The 15,507-nt window shown below is 45.3% G+C and overlaps 1 protein-coding gene across 1 annotated transcript in view; it reads left to right on the forward strand.

Annotated features, from left to right (window-relative positions):
- Positions 1–462: 462 nt before the first annotated feature.
- Positions 463–15,507, forward strand: part of ARHGAP35 (Rho GTPase activating protein 35) — an 83,548-nt gene continuing 68,503 nt past the window's right edge. Inside the window, exon 1 of the mRNA XM_082230946.1 lies at positions 463–840. The gene's annotated coding sequence lies outside the window, so the exon portion shown is untranslated. The remainder of the gene's footprint in view (positions 841–15,507) is intronic.

A 15,507-nucleotide genomic window follows, 5' to 3' on the forward strand; every position in this document is an offset into this window, starting at 1 on the left:
TCGGGCTCGCGTGCCAGCCTCTTGCAGCAAGCGCTTCTCCCCGTTAGCCGCCCCGCCTCTCCTCCTCCTCCTCTTCTTCCCATGCATGCATGCATGCAAAAAAAAAGCCTTAGCCGGTGGAACGCCCCTGCGCGCGCAAAAGCCCCCCCCCCGCGGGGAGGAGGAGGAGACCCGCGCGCGCGCGCGCCTCTGCAAAGTCCTGTGTATCGCTTCTGTGCATGCAAACCTGCCTCGCATGCCTGCATGCGCGCGCGCGCACTCACTCACTCTCTCTCTGAATAGAGGTTCCGGAGCCCCGCCCACTACTCCCCCTCTCGCGCCGCAGCCTGCCCCGCCCACTTCTCTCCCCTCCGCCGGCGCGCGCACGCACGCCGCCAGCCGCAACAGCAGCTTCTCCTCCTCCTCCTCCTGTCTCCCCCTCCCCTCCCGCCCCGCTTGCTCGCTGGGCTCGGCGCGCGCACGCGCAACACACACACACAGGCGGTCTCGCGCCCGGTCTCTCTCTCTCTCTCGGTCGATGGTGCCACTGCCGCCGCCGCCGCCTCTACTGCTCCTTGTGAGGGGGAAAAGAAGCCGCCTCAGCCGCCGCCATTACAAGGCCGCTTTTTCTTCCCTCGCTTCACCCCACCCACCGATACCCTCCTCCTCCTCCTCCTCCTCTCACCGCGCCGGGGGAAGGAAAGGAAGGGAGGAAGGAAGGAAAGGAGAGGGAGAGAGGAAGGAAGGAGGGGAACATGGCGCCGCCTCCTTCTCCTCCCGCTGCCGCCTCGGGTCCTTCTCCGCCCCGCCCCGAGAGCCCGGCCAGGACCCGCTGCTGCTGCTGCCGCCGCCGCCGAGCTGGTAGGTGCCTCCGCCGGGAGCCTCCCCGCCCAGACCCCGCTCGCCTGCCTCGCCTTCCCCGCCGCCCTCCGCACCCCGCCCCGGTCCCCACTGAGGGGAACGAACAATGAGGCGGCGGCGGAGGCGGCGCCCCTCCCCCGATCCTGCCTCATCCCGAGGGGGCAGGGGCGAAACCCCCCCCCACACGCCCCCCACCGCCGCAGTTTACCTCAGGCGTGGAATATGGGGGGGGGGAGGGGGAGGGGAGAAAGAGCCTCCCCTCCTTTCTCTCTCTCTCTCTCCCTCCCCCCTTTTCTTTCGGAAATGGAGGAATCCCCTCCCTCCCCACTGCACAAGCACACATTGCGCGGGGAGGGGTGCGGTGCGAAGAAAAGACCCTTGCCTGCGAGGAGGTTGGGGGGGGGAGAGAATGAGAGACGCCCCTTCCTCCTCCTGCTCCGTCCCCCACCAATACATGTCTCCCACCCCCGCTGAGGTAGCGGAATTTCGGGGAGGGTCGGGGGGGTGTGAGTGGGAAGCCAAAAGGCAGAAAAGATCTCTTTCCCCCCCTTAGGTATGTAGCGGAGGAATAATACAAGAGTCATCATCTATCTCCTCCCCCCATTCCCCCTCCCTCTTTCTCAGCCATTTAGTTTGGGGTTGGCAAACTTGACATGGATAAAGAGGCTCTGCCCCTACCTGCGTATTTGCAGGGGGAAAGATGCTTCCCTGCATCCCTGGCTGGGGGGGGGATGATGATGATGGGGGTCCCTTCCACAAACTGCTCCAGTGTTCAGAGGGGCGGGGATGGGGGTTAGAAGCACGCATGCGGAGGGCCCTGGCGATGGAGCGCAGGCTGAGCTGAAAAGGGGGGTATTGTGGCAAGGGGAGGGGGAAGGAGCTTGAGTTTGGGGAAGGGCACATGGGGTGCCCCTAGAATAAAACCTAAGGTGGAGTCAGTCACACCAGCAAACAAGTATTATTCTGTCTTTGACCACCCCCAGTGGCTGATAGACATTTCTGCTGTTTTGCCTGGAGGGAAGCCCTAGTGTTGCCTTCTGGGGTGGGGTGGGGAAAACTATGAGGCTCAGGGAAGAGAGGCGCAAAGAGAAATTCTTGCCAGCATCTTCATCCCTGAGTTAATGTTGGACAGGGACCAGTGGTAGTCTTTCTGCTGATTTCTGTTGGGTGGTTCTGCCTCCTCGAAGCATGATCTGAGGTGGATGGCTGGGGTGGCAAATGGCTGTTTCTGCACTGTACGCTCTGATAAACTCCAGATTATTGCCATGCACACTGTGGGGCCGCCCTTGAAGACAGCTTGGAAACTTCAGTTGGTCCAAAGCACAGCAGCCAGGATACTCGCCTGTGTTCCATTTAGAACTCAAATCACCCCTGATTTGAAACCACTGCACTGGTTGCCAGATATTTTCTGGGTCCAGTTCAAGATGCTCATGTTGGTGTTTGAAAGCCTTAAATGTCTTAGGCCCCAAATATCTGAAAGACTGCTTCCTTTCCTAATAATCCTCAGATATTAAGATTGGCAGAGGGTGCTCTCTTGGCAGTTCTGCTGCCCTCTGGAGTATTGGGGATGGTAGAGAACACTCCGTGGCACCCCCTATATTCTGAAAACCCCATTCCAAGCTTCTAGCATCCTCAACTTCTTCTGTATGCTGAAGACATTCCTCTTTATGTTGGCCTCTTACAGTTTTGATTTGTGTGATATTTGCAGGACCATACCTGTATATTTGATTTTGATTTTTGTTATTGACCTGTTTTGTTTTAATATTGTCTTACTGTAATATTGTTGTAACCTGTCCTAGGCAGATAGGAAAACTTCTGAATAAATAAGTGCCATCAGCTTTCCTCAGCTCAGTTCTTTGGGATGTGGAGATTCTCCTGGTTTTAAAGGCATTTGGATAAGTTGAGAAGATGGCATAAGGGGAAAGTGACTTTTCCCTTAATGCACTACTGAGGCTGAGAAATGGTGCCTGCTGTCCTGTTGTGCATGCCTCCAAACTCTGTAAGTAAAAATGGGGCATAATTTTGACTTCTCATTGTGTGCATTATCTCCTCCCTGGACTTCAAAAGTCCGTCTTTTGTCTTGTAGGGGGAAAATAGGCATCTATTCTTGGTTTCCACACACACCCTTCTCTTTTCCCTTTCTCTGTGCTTTTTGTGTAGAAAAAGTGCAACATTCAAAGCAGCCCCCAGCTTCTCTAGTTATTTTTGATAGGTAGGATTCTGGGATATGTCTCAGTGTTTCTCTTTCTTGTCCATGTTGCTCTCCTGGGACATCTCCCAGGTTTCTGAGGAATGGCATATTTCTGACATGTGCAGTCATCCTAATTACTTAATCCTATGAAGGGTAATGGAATTTCCAGTTTGTTAATGTGTGTTGAAACTGTGTGTTTTTTTAGCAAGACTTTATCAAGATGATGATAATTAAATTCAGCTCTTGAAGATGGTTGGTGATACTGGAGAAGAAGGTAGAACAAGGTGTATCTTGAGAAACAAGGACCCTTTTCCTTTCACTATGCCTAACATTGGTTGAGGGCATATGGCTCCATCAAAATACTTTTTTCTTAAAAGTCATTCAAGATGGAAAGAAAAAGGAGAGAACATTTTCTTATAAAGATTGCAAACTCCTGGGAAACTCTTCCGTAACATTGCTTTATTTTTTCAGACTCTTTTCCTTCCATGTTATTGAGATACCTCAAGGCCTTTAAAAAAAAATAATAATAAAGCAAATGTTGGTACCACTTGACTGCAAGACAACCTCTAAGGGGTTTACAAAAATATAAAACAAAACATCAAAATTATTGGTAAGAATACAGTTAATAGTCTGGAAGTCTTGAACCTCCTGGTAAAGTCACAGATACCCCCTCACCTTTGTGCTTTCTTGAAGATGGGGTTGGCTAGTTGAAAGCAATGATTTTTTTCCCTTGAGAATTCTTTTTAAATTATTTTATTGGGAGAAATTTATTCTGTAGCTTTGTGATGAGCTACATAACATGTTAGGACACCATCTTTCTCCCGTTTCAGGATAGGGAATTGTCATGGTGGAACTCCTTTACCTTACCCCGGTTTTGACCTTCCCTAATAATCAGACAGCAGAAGACTTCCAAACCATGAATGTCTCAGATTATTTCCGTACAATATTTTCCATCTTACGTCTTGTCCCTGTTTGGAGGCATCACCAAATAATATTTTTATGCAGGCAGTTCTGAAATAAGTTAGAATGTGCACAGCTGAAAGGCAAGCGATGGGTGCCCAGTTTACTAGACGTTATCTCTTTACTTTTAGTGACTGATTAAATTGCAGGGACTCAGCCCTAGACTCAAAGCTAGGTCAGCATTTTATCCATATGGATGACTCTGTTTTTGAGAACTGGATCATGTTCAGATAATTAGAAGTTAGTAAAGACTGCCTGCTATATCAGATATCTTAAACCATTAATTCTAATAACAGGACAGGAAACTGGGGCTTACAGTGTTGTTGGTCTAAAGCTAATTGAATAAAAGTTCTCTTGGATGTTTTGAGAAGTTTGAAGTATATTTTTGTAGCTGTAGTTCTGATTCCGGCCCTGTGTCAAATTATAGCTTTCTACACCCCCAGTATTGACACCCATATAGTCTGACCATTAGAATTGTTTTGCAAAGGCAGTTCTCCAAATGATCATTCAGTTCAAAATTACTACTCAGCCCTTGTTTAAATGAGTATCCACATATAAGTAATCATGTGAATCAGTCGGTGATACAAGCAGAAATGTTCCCTTGTGATGCAAGTCAAAATAATTTTGATCAGTGGAACAGCCATGAGGTTTTAATTGTACATGGTGCTGGAGAAATCTTAGCAAGGACTCAGATTATGCATACCATTAGCTGAGGAGGGTTTTTTTTTTGGTAAGGCTGGTTAATTATATTCAGTAGGAAATTAATTTGATCCTGAAAGGGCTTTTAGATTCATCTGCATCTGAGTGTTCAGTTGCAGAGAGTTCTGGTCTCAAGCATTCAAGTTTGTTCTTTTAGTGAGGTCTGAAAATATTGCCAGTAGCAGATTTTCAGGATGTGGCAGTAAATAGCTAGTCTCCCCCCGCCTCCCCCCCCCCCCAGTGTGGACTGAAGCCTTGTTCCTGGCTTCTTACCACTATTCACATTCTTAGAGAGAAATGTTAGTGTGTGTTCCTCTGTGAGAGCATTTTATATAATAGAATGAGTAGACAGCTTCACTGAGAGCTGATTTTCCCTATGCTCCCGAGCGATGTAACTGCTTTGCTAGGAGCTGTTGGAGATGCTCTTGTTCCATGCTGAGAGCTGACAATGAAGGAGGAAATTCAAAGCCAATGATATATTTGCATCTGCTTTTGTTCTTATATTTATGACTTCAAGAATCCTTGGAGGTAACATTTTCTGTGATAGTTCTGAGTGTATGCCTGTTGCTGAGGTTCTTTTGTCTCAAAGAAGGTACGTGTTCTGCAAAGGTTAAGCATTTTTTCTTACTCTTACCACTTGAGTAGGTAAAACTGGGGTGCTAGGATGTGTTGAGCCAAGGGAATAAATAGTAATATTTCAACTATTCTTTGTATAAGAATAGCCTAGGATTCTGTGCTTGAAAGCCCAGGAGTATTGGTAAATTGACATTTGTCTTGTAAAAGATCTGATATTCTCATGTAATGCAACTGCATCTCCTTGAGCCTAGTTCAGATAGAAGAATGTATGTTTAAAGGAGAGAGAATTGATCCATCCTGGCACCTAAACCTTTAAATGTTTACTTGGAAGCAAGTGCAGTTGTTTTGCTTATGTTACCATTAATCATGTTTTAGGACTATATAGCTTAAGAATGTTTTTAAAATGCATTCAGTGCTCAGTGTTTCTTATAGTAATTTTTGACCTTGTCCTCAAATAACAACTGAATGAATAGTTGAATTGCTGTGTCTCAGGAACAAAGTAGCACATTGGTCTGTTTCTATTCCTGTTGATTTAGTATTTTTAGCTAAAGAACCAGCTATTTGCACCTTTATAACAGCAGATATATTTTTGAAATCTCTGTAATTCCACTATTAGGTTCTTATTTTGAAGGATGATGAGGTATTTTCAGTATTAAGTATCCTCTTGAGTCATTTTAATGTGATTGCCTGAAATATCCTGCTTTTCCCAGTCTTCCCACCTTTCCTTTTGTTCTGATTGAATTCCTTTCCTATACGCTTATCAAAAAAACCTCTTGATTGCAGCTCCCTTTCTAATTCTGACATAGCATAGTCATTGTGTGCAGACAGATAACTCTCAAACTTTTCCTCTTGTCTTTGTGGTTAAAAAACAAATTGAACTGCTTGCATTAGTATAGTTCCTTCAAGTGATTAAAAATTGCTGCCACTTAAAGCCATGTGTATATTTTTATACTGTGGAATTAGATTAGAGATATACAACTTGCTCAGTATGTGGGGACACATTTAGGAAGTATTAGGGATTGGGGCGTGTATTTTAAGTACACATAACAGAAATGGAATTGGCACTACTACAGGTGCCACATAATACCCATTCCACATTTGTAAGCACTCAGTGGTTTAGTGTGACAGCACCCACAGCTTGGATCTCCCTGCCTATTGAGATAAAGCAGATGCCTTCACTGTACTCTTTTTGTTGCCTGCTAAAGACATTCTTATTTAGACAAGCCTACCCAGATGCTTAGGAAGTTGAGGTAATGTTTTTGTATTTTAACATTTGTATGTTTTAAAGTAAGGTTGTAAATTTTTCTTGATTTACTTCTTGTATCTTTTTGAGGCTTTTTACAATCAAGTGGTTGATTATTTATTTCAAAAAAGGCACCTTGCCATGGTCACTAATTGGCTGGTTAGTAGTCTGACCAAAAGGTTTAGCATTGCTTTTTCTAAATATTTTGAACCATGGTGAACAGTGCTGCCTCTACCCTTGTAGGGTTTTTTGTTTGGCACTGTGTGAGCAAGCTCTGTGCTCACACACATTCTTCTCTCATGCATTCTGATGTTTCTCCCTTCTGATTTAGTGGAAGCCATAGTTTACTGTTACCTGTAAGCCAGGCAAACTATGACTTGTGCTAGAATGTCAATGAGAAAGAAAATCAGATTGCATGAGGGGAGCACCAGAGTTCAGGCCTAGTTTTGTTGTTGTTTAGTCGTTTAGTCATGTCTGACTCTTCGTGACCCCATGGACCAGAGCACGCCGCAGGCCTAGTTTACATAGTACCAGACCCTGGTTTGGTGTTAGATCTGAACTGTTGCAGTCTTCTTAAGAGGTTTGCTGACTAAACCTTATATGTAAACACTTCTTTAACACATCACACAAAACCATAGCTTAGCACAAGCCAGAAAAGCCAGACTGAGCTGCAAGAAATCTCAGGGTCATGCACTCAGCTTCCCTTTCACCCTGAAAGGAAGAGTTTGGAAGGTCTTGTTTCTGCTTGTTATTAATCACAATTTGCCATGTTGTCCAGACCTGGAACTGAGGTTAATCTTGAGTGTGGCTAGTTTAAATAATCCTGCTTCAGTAACTGTGGCTTAGTTCGCTTCTTGCTTTAAAATTAACCATAGATAATGTTAACCACAATTTGTTGCTGTAGATGACACAACAAATCATGGTTAAACAAAAGCTTCCAAGTTCTTCCTAGCCACACAGCCAGAGAATAGTGAGTGCATGAGACATGCTGCAGCTCATTCTGGCTTGTGCAGACTGTGGTTTGGTGCAGGGGTGCTGAACCTTTTCGGCCCTTCTGTGAGCCAATTTTGACAGATGTGCAGGGCAATCCACCTGGCAATCACAAACCGTTATTGTGACAACACATGATTGGCAGCCAGGTTGCCCCACCCATCTGTCAAAATCCCTTGCATTCCCTATATTCCTGTCCAAGGATGGGGGGGGGGGGCGAATCTGAGAGTTCTTTGCAGCAGTTTCTCCCACACTGGTCTGGTGCAATCTTTGAAAGTGTGGGAGAAAATGCTGCAAAGGGCTCCTACTTTAAGTGAGTCCCTGCTCTGTGTCTTAGCTATGGGAAGGAGGGACTGTGTGGGGAAAAAAGCACCCACTTCGTCATTGCTGTGCAATGGAGTAGTCTTGTTAGTGCTGGTGTCAAAAGCAGACCTTGGCTCTGGCAAGGACTGCAACATCGTGAAGTGATGAGTAAAAAAACTGGGCCCACTTGTTTTCATTGCATGCTTATGGAAAACAAGCAGACACCTCCCCCCTTTTTAAAGTCCACCCATGCAAGGTTTGGGGGAAATGACCTTATGGACCAAATTGGGCTCATGGGCCAGAGGTTCCTGTCCCAGTGTAGTGAGTCATTTTGAACTTTTGGATAGTTCAAATGATGAGTCATTTTGAACTTTTGGATAGGGTCTGAAAGCAAAACTTTATTGATTGCTTAGAAAGACCACTTGCCAAGGTCAGGATTAATTTTTTTATTATTTATGTATCTTATCAGATGAAACAGAACAGTGGTTTTAAGGAACATAAAAATAAGACTAACTGGGGCTGATGCAACAAGTGAGGGCCAGAATTTCCTCACACCTTAAGAAAGTTTTTTATTCTTTTTGGAGAGGTGTGTCATTCATTTCATTTTAGAGGGACACATATGAGAGAAAAAATAATTATGGAAGTGATAGCAATTTTGGACTAACTTGAATTAATGTAGAATAGAGTAAGACATGTCATAGGGCATTTCATGTTTGTATGAGTACAGTCATTGACATCTAGAAATAGGTAGGAGGATCAATCAAGGTGATTTAAATAGTTGATTTAAATCAAGCTTCTAGCTTTCCAAGTCATTTGTTTCCTGAGCAAATGTGCATACCAAATGGTTGCTGTATCATTTAAACCAGGGACCACCAATTCTTTAGCTTCTGCAGATGCATAGAGGGAACTGAAGGGTAGATGGGACAGGTATCCCATCAACCTGGACAGGTAGGCCATCTAGCAGAAGGAAAACTCTGATCCTAAACATCCACTGCTTTGCAGGACATCTTCAAGAGAATAGGCTAAGGAATAAACCCTACACAAATCCAGAGTGGAGTCCCTAAGATGATCAGATGGTGCACTGTACGCCTCCTTCTAGCAACTCCCGCAGCCAAGCTGGTGCCAGTATTGCTCTGCTTTCTTTTGGACTATGTCAGTGAGGCCGGGGGGGGGGTCTTGTCATCTGGGCACCCCAGGAGCTCCATACACATTGCCTAGGCTTGAGCCCTGGAGAGGTTGCTTCGGTGATGCTAACACAGCAGTTTGACTCCCCCCGCAGAGGTGCACTCCATTGTCTCTTGAGACGGACAGATGCCAACAGTACAGGAAGAAGTCTATATGAGATTTTTGCTTGTGCATTCCCCTTTTGTCCTCTTCACCTAGAAAGATGAATTCAGAAGCTTTTTGGTTCTGCTTTTGATTAAACACAGCTCTTGTTGTGACCCTGTTAATCTTAAAGGTAAAGGTAAAGGTACCCCTGCCCGAACGGGCCAGTCTTGACAGACTGTGGGGTTTGTGCGCCCATCTCACATCTATTGGCCGGGGGCCAGCGCTGTCCGGGGACACTTCCGGGTCACGTGGCCAGCGTGACATCGCTGCTCTGGCGAGCCAGAGCCGCACACGGAACGCCGTTTACCTTCCCGCTGGTAAGCGGTACCTATTTATCTACTTGCCCCCGGGGGTGCTTTCGAACTGCTAGGTGGGCAGGCGCTGGGACCGAGCAGCGGGAGCGCACCCCGCCACGGGGATTCGAACCGCCGACCTTTCGATCGGCAAGCCCTAGGCGCTGAGGCTTTAGCCCACAGCGCCACCCGCGTCCCTCCTGTTAATCTTAGCTATGGTTAATTTAAACGAGTCAAATAGGATTTGAAGTTGGTTGGTTTGAAACCATAGTTGGTATTAACCACCGGACAACATGACAAAACATATTGAGACAGAAGCTTCTGTTCTCTTACTAGCTTTGGCAGTGGAGGCATGTAAGGGAGCACGTGAGCCTGAAGCTTGCCCTGATTTGTTCATGTTTTGTCATCCTAAGCCATAGCATAGCACTTGAATGCACTTATTGGTCTGATAAAGGGTAATAGTTGAGTGTTGTCCACAGTTGCACTGAAGTAAAGTTCTATTGAAGGTTATTAGACTCACATTAGCCATGACTAACTTCACCAGGATTAGAGCCCATGAATATATAATTTAATAAATTTTTATTACATTCACATATAATTTTCAACTAGGTTAAGGGGCATTTTTATTACTGTGGTTTCTAGCCCTCATTGGTGTGTAGCGAGCAATCTGGAAATGTGGTGGTGAAAATGCTGAAGGATGTGAATTGAAGCAGTTAGAAGGGAGCCATCAAGATATTAGCTGTATAGCATGATTTCTTCATGGCCTGAGCCTTCAATTAATGTAGAATAGAGTAAGACATGTCATAGGGCATTTCATGTTTCTATGAGTACAGTCATTGACATCTAGAAATAGGTAGGAGGGTCAATCAAGGTGATTTAAATAGTTGATTTAAATCAAGCTTCTAGCTTTCTAGTCATTTGTTTCCTGAGCAAATGTGCATACCAAATGGTTGCTGTATAGCATGATTTCTTCATGGCCTGAGCCTGGGCAACAGTATAGTTTTAGACTGAAGGAAAGTGTATATTTTTCAGTTGCAAGCAGCTAAAATACCTCCCACCGCCCCCACAATGCTGAACATACTGCCCAAGTGCAGATATTTCTAGATAATGACGCTTATAGTAGCCAGGTAGGAGTTCTCTAAATGCCTTGGTGATAATTGTCACTATAAACTGATAAGGCATGATGCAAGCATATGCTTCTCATCAACAGTTATTTATTGGCAATGCGATGCTGCTGTTGTAATAGTTTTAATGGGTTGAAACCTATTGATTATTTTTTTGAATCCTCTGACCAACAGGCAATGCAAACAAAACAACATAAATAAACAATTTGATAAATTTTATATAGAAGGCATTTGTGTTGTCACCAAAAACATGGAAAAATGAGTATGCCCCATTGTTCTGTCTGCATGTGTTTTTCAAAGACCATCTGTTTAATAAGAATAGCTTCTTTGCTGGATCAGATCAAAAGGTTCATCTAGTCTAGCATTTTGTTTCCAAGAGCAGCTAGCTAGATTCCTCTAGAAACTCTAACAGCAGTGTTGTTTTGTTGCTTGTCCCCATCATGTGATACTGTTTCTGAACATAAAGGTTCTGTGTTGATCCCATAGTTATTAGCTGTGGATAGATCTCTCCTCTACTCCAGCTCATGTCCAGGTAAGATCTAAAAGATTACACTGTGCCAGCACCATGAGATTGGAGTGGTATGTAGCAACACCTGTGCCAGGCACAGAAAACATTACCCTGACATGACAGCAGTGTTATGCCTATGTCTATGTGAGCAAAAAGGTTTAGGATGACAGATGCCGGTGTGCAAGGAATGCACCTGAAAGCTCCTGGCAATTGTTTCATTCCTTCTGTAGTTTGAGATCTTGCACAGGAGGAGGGGAACACAAGAATGGACCTTTTCTGCAGTGGCTCTCTGTTTGTGGAATGCTGTCCCCAGGGAGGTTTGGCTGGTGCCTTTATTATACACCTTTAACAGGGCCTTTGGCTGGTTGATATCTAATGTAAGGTTACCACATTTTTTTCAGTGAATCCGGGGACACTTTTCAACTTAAATAGGAATGATAGGATTTTGTATGGGGACTGATTTGTAAATCCGGGGCCTGTCCCCGGGAAACGGGGACATCTGGTAATCTTAATCCAATGCTCTTTTAAAATGTGTTGTGCGAAGGGGGATTAGTGGGTTGTTTTTATCTTTATTATGTATTTTGTGTTTTCTATATTGTGTTTTTATGTTGTGATCCACCTTGAGATCTACGGGTATAGGGTGGCTTACAAGTTTCTTTATTTATTATTTTATATTGGGGACACTATGTAAACAATACTACTAATGTTATTGTAGAACAGCTTGGATTTCTCCCCCTACTAATCCTCTTCTTCCCACCAAATCATTACACATTTTCTTTTATTCATATTTGAAATGGGCGTGGTAGTGAATAGAGGTTTTGATGATGTGACATTCTAAAAAAGGTAAACTTTAACAGGTGAAGTAACATTTACAGTCCCTGCCTATAATATTCTAGTTTTGTATATCATACCTGACAAAATAAAGAAAATTTACTTTTGTCCATCGCAGCTATGGTGTTTTATTTTTTCCTATGCAATGTAGCAGGCACACTTACAGAATTAAGCTTTCATTCCTTGCCAGTTTCTTAAATGAAAGCAAAGGAGTTTTTTTCTTCTTCTTTTGTTTAGGACAGAGCAGTGAGCGTCAGGCCCAGGGTCCAAATATTGCTCTCCAAGCCTCTTTACATGCTCTCTCTCTCCCTTGGCTGCAGTCCTTGCTAGCTCTGCTGTGCCCCCTCCTTGAGTACTTTCGCCTCGCTGGAATGTGCCCTTGAACTATGATAATGTCTCTTGCTTGTCTAGATGGAGAGATAGGGGTGTGTAGAAACTTCTGGCTTGCACATGTAGCCTACTGTACAAAGGTAAGAGTCATGTTCATTGCTCCAGCCTCTGTTGCCTCTGGCTCAGCCCACCCTGGCATGCAGCCCCTGGAAGTTTGCCCATGAAGCATTGTAGCCCTGGGGCTGAAAAGGATTCTCCTCCCCTAGTATAGGACATGGATGGAATCCTGTTCCCTGAATTGGATATCATCATGTTCTTATGATACAAGGCTGCCTTGAACCTCGGGGACATTCCAAGTTTAGGGACACAGATTCCCATAAAAGACTTTTTGCTAAAGTTGGGGTAAGCAGTAAGCAGTTCAATACAGTGGCACCTCAGGTTAAGTACTTAATTTGTTCTGGAGGTCTGTTCTTAACCTGAAAATGTTCTTAACCTGAAGCGCCACTTTAGCTAATGGGGCCTCTTGCTGCCGCTGGAGCATGATTTCTGTTCTCATCCTGAAGCAAAGTTCTTAACCTGAAGCACTATTTCTGGGTTAGCGGAGTCTGTAACCTGAAGCGTATGTAACCTGAAGCGTATGTAACCTGAGGTACCACTGTAACTTCATTCTTCGATATTATGCCTCTGTTAGAAACAGTTTTTGGGGCTTTGTACAATACTGAAAGAAAGTGGATTCTTTCCCAATTTTCTCCAGTATTTGACGTGGTCACATCCATGCTGTGTGATGGGTACTACCTGTTTTGGGTGCAGACTGGGCAGAGCTTCTCTGAGCAGGACTATGAACATTATGCATTCGATAGTATGGGATACTGGTTAGGGCTTTGGTATATTCTTGCCTTTTTCCTCTATCCCAGGGTCTGTGTTCGACTGTTTGAAATACACTCAGTAATGTAGTGCAGTGTTTCCCAAACGTTTTTGGGCAACGGCACACCTGTGTACTGAAAAAAAATCTCGCGGCACACCACCATTAAAGCCCCGCCCCGTGACGTCAGCGCGCAGCGTCACGCCGGGAGGGACGCACAAAAGTGAAAGTTTTTTTCCTCCCCCTTGCCGGGGAACCTCCAAGCTTTGGGCAGGCAGGCAGGCAGAGCTGGGAAGGGGGTTTCCAGGGGACACGGCAGCTCCTCGAAAGGCTTCTCTCAGCTGCGCTCAATCCTCCTCGGAGAGGATTTCCCCTCCGGTCCCATGCCTTCGTTTGGGGCATCGCTCCGGCTGCTCCCTCTCCCGCCGCGCAGGAGCGATGCCTCTCTCTGGCTCTCCCTCCGCGCAGGCTGAGGGAGGGAGGGAGGTGCGCGTGTGCCCCGTCTCTGCTGGGAGACCAAACCCAGCGAGGCAGAGTCGCGCGGAGGCGCCCAGGCAGCGCTGCCGGCTGCGAGGAGGAGCGCCAGGCAGCAGCAGGAGGCGCGGCCTCTCCTCGCCGCCGCCCGACTCGCTCGCCTCCCTCCAGGCATCTCGCGGCACACGAGGCAACGTCTCACGGCACACTCGTGTGCCGCGGAACACCGGTTGGGAAACACTGATGTAGTGTGTGTGGGCTCAGAGGTTGTCAGCAGGAGACAGGAACTGGCCGTCACTCTTGTCTCCTGTGCAGTAATGGGTATCTTTCTTGCTGTACCAGAGTCAACCTAATTTATGCCTGTCCAATGATTTGGCTGTCTTGCACTGTGGGTAGATAGGGAGAAATGCCAGGTAACCTCATGTGGGTGCTCTTGTATCCTGGTCTCATTAAGGCCGATGGTTTAGAATGAACTTGTACAAAAACGTATTTGCACGTTTCCTTTTTGGGAGAGGGCTGTTTCTCATCGATAGAGCATCTGCTTTGCACACAGAAGGTGTGCAAAGAGCACACATCCTTGGAGAGGGCACTGCCAGTCAGTGTAGACAATACTAGATGTATCTGGTTCTGTATAAGGCAGCTTGCCAAGTTGCAGTGTTCCTATTTCCTACCTCTGGTAGTTGTAATGTGCTTTTACGTAAATAAGGGGAAAAAGGATATATGGGACTTGACAAATCTTGAGGAAAATAAAGTATCCGTGGATGATCTTAATGTTGTTACGTTTCAATCTGTCTTTCTGAGTCTTTTTTTTTGTATACTGTAACAAACAATTCTGCCACTTTGTATTTTCTGTTGACTTACTTGAGTGCAGTATCTCATTTAAGTTTGGATTTCCCCCTCTTGTTATTTATTTTTAAAATCATAGTTGTTTAGTGAGCAGCCCTTTAAATTGGTTAAATTCTCGCAAAAGAAAAGTATTCATTACTCATACTCTTCCATCTCCTAAAAGGGGCTAATAAGTTTTTGAAGATTTTGCCTTTATTATCCCAAGAGGTTTTGGTTTAGAATGGCATTTACTCGTGCTGTTCTTAGCTGATCAGTTGCTAGTTCATACTAGCTGTATGTGTAATCCTTACAAATGGGTTGGTTCAGCCCAGTAGTGGGGAGCTAGAAGGAGGGAATGGAAGTTTGTTCTGCAGTTGAGCCGAATAATATTTTTGGACTCTTATCTTGTGTAAGCTGCAAATTATACATTTGCCATTTGCTGTGGTTGTCCCATCCCTTTGGGACTAAAGCTTTTTGCAAAGAAGCTGCTCTGAAGTGTCCAGCACCTTGATATTTCTTTGGACTTAGAGGGTCTTTTGCCTCTTAAGTTTTACTCTGCTTAAGCCCATTAGGACCCACACAGGCAGAGGTTACATATACAGATGCCAGAGTGAACGTATGTTGGAGGATCAGAATCAGTCTAGCTTGCCCCCTCATAAGTTGCCTTATTTGATCTCATATTGGGTGTAAGGTTTGAAATAGGGCCTTACTAGCCCCATAGGATTTAGGTCCCAGTGGCTCCAATACTTTGGCCACCTCATGAGAAGAGAGGACTCCCTGGAAAAGACCCTGATGTTGGGAAAGATGGAGGGCACAAGGAGAAGGGGACGACAGAGAATGAGATGGCTGGATAGTGCTCTCGAAGCTACCAGCATGAGTTTGATCAAACTGCGGGAGGCAGTGGAGGACAGAAGTGCCTGGCGTGCTCTGGTCCATGGGGTCACGAAGAGTCGGACACGACTAAACGACTAAACAACACCGTATGTTACACTCTGGTTTAGTGGTGTACATCTCTTGTGGTTTGGTCCTTCATAAGCATCAGTGGGCAGCAAGGGAATGTGGGGTGAGCGGGTGTGAAACCGATCACCCACTATGGTTTTGCTTGAGTATTTGCATAAAAGGAGGTTTA

This window comes from Podarcis vaucheri (assembly GCF_965113315.1).
Source record: "Podarcis vaucheri genome assembly, chromosome: 7".
In the NCBI taxonomy this organism is placed as follows: domain Eukaryota; kingdom Metazoa; phylum Chordata; class Lepidosauria; order Squamata; family Lacertidae; genus Podarcis; species Podarcis vaucheri.